General features: G+C 38.1%; 1 non-coding gene across 1 annotated transcript; it reads left to right on the top strand.

The window, feature by feature from the left end:
• Nucleotides 1-1,095: 1,095 nt before the first annotated feature.
• LOC121993430 lies at nucleotides 1,096-1,202 on the top strand. Its single transcript, XR_006115274.1, has one exon. It is a non-coding gene; the product is annotated as a small nucleolar RNA R71 (small nucleolar RNA).
• The last annotated feature ends 285 nt before the right edge of the window (nucleotides 1,203-1,487 follow it).

The following is a 1,487-nucleotide window of genomic DNA, read 5'->3' as shown; positions in this document are numbered from 1 at the left end:
ACGGATTTAGAGTTACAGTAGTCCTTTTCCACCTTGAATAGGTTTGGATTTTTATCCACTTCCTGTTGTAAGTTGAGACCTTCATCCTCCCCATATAGCTCATTTTGTAACTTTTTCTAAACAACTTCAGTAACACGTCCACCCTACAACATGTGTTGATTTCAGAAGGTTATTGGATAGCCTTTGATAAGTCAAATTCTAACTTTTCTCCACTTATTATTAATGAGAGTTGATTGTTTTTAATATCGATCACTGCATTGAAGGTAGCTAGAAATGACCTTGCTAATAAAAGTGGATTCTGTGAGTCTTCTTTCATGTCCAAGACCATGAAATTTGTTGATATTGTGTACCCTTCAATCTCAATGAGCACATCCTTTATCCTCCCCAAAGGACGCCAAATTGAATAATACACTAACTATAAGGATACATCTGCAGGTTTTAATTCTTCCAGTACTATCCTTCTGAATAATGCATATGGCATGATGTTCACTCTAGATCCCAAGTCACAAACAGTTCTTTCGATGAAATGCCCCAAATAATGTATGGTATGAAAAAGTTCCCAAGATCCTGCAACTTGAGGGGACTCCTATCCCATATAAGAGCGCTTCCTTCCCTAGACATTGGTACTACACTCCATCCTTCCAGTTTCCCTTTTGGTGTCAGTGCATCTTTAAGAAATCTTGCATAATCTGGCAATAACGGATTTTCATGTTATGAAGTTGCCTCTATCTGAAATTCCCTTTTTAATTCAGAAGCTTCATCCTTTTTGCAATCTACCTTGCTCAATGCCATTCCGTATGGGGGCCGGTGGTGGTTAAAAGAATCAAGTAGGTGTCTTGCTTGGTTGATGCCCTGATTCATACCCTTGATAATTATAGTCTGTTGACCTACATTTCTTTCACCTTCATGAATACAACTTTCTCTTGCATTTCCACTCCCTCCCCACATACATGTGTTCGATGTCATTTCTTCTATAAGTGAATAAGTTTCCTGACATCTTTTTTCATCAAGGAACCCCCAACCTCTAAATCCACTAAAGCCCTAGTTTCTGAAGAGATCCTTGTATAAAATAGATGAAGTATAAACCTCTCCCCTAGACCATGGTGAGGGCATTGTAGTAGAAATCCCTTTAGTCTTTCCTAGGCTGTAACCAATGACTCCGCTTCTGCTTGTTGAAATTTAGTGATTTGACTTCTCCTTCTTGTTGTCTTGGCTGGGGGAAAGTATTTACCAAGAAAGCACTACTCCATCTGCTTCCAAGTGAAGATCCTTGATAAACCACAATTTATCATGAATTGGTATCAAATAATCACCGAACCCCTCTAAGTTAATGAAGCATAGGGAATGGATCGAATCATCTCTCTCAAGGAATGTAAACGGTATTTAATGGACCTAGGAACAAGTTATTAGAATTCGGGTTTTGGATTTTTAGTACTAAATCTAACAAATGAAGACAATGCAAGAATGAAACTCAACGAAATAAATGG

Source organism: Zingiber officinale, chromosome 6B, assembly GCF_018446385.1.
Source record: "Zingiber officinale cultivar Zhangliang chromosome 6B, Zo_v1.1, whole genome shotgun sequence".
In the NCBI taxonomy this organism is placed as follows: domain Eukaryota; kingdom Viridiplantae; phylum Streptophyta; class Magnoliopsida; order Zingiberales; family Zingiberaceae; genus Zingiber; species Zingiber officinale.
This window is presented reverse-complemented; position numbering and strand designations above follow the sequence as displayed.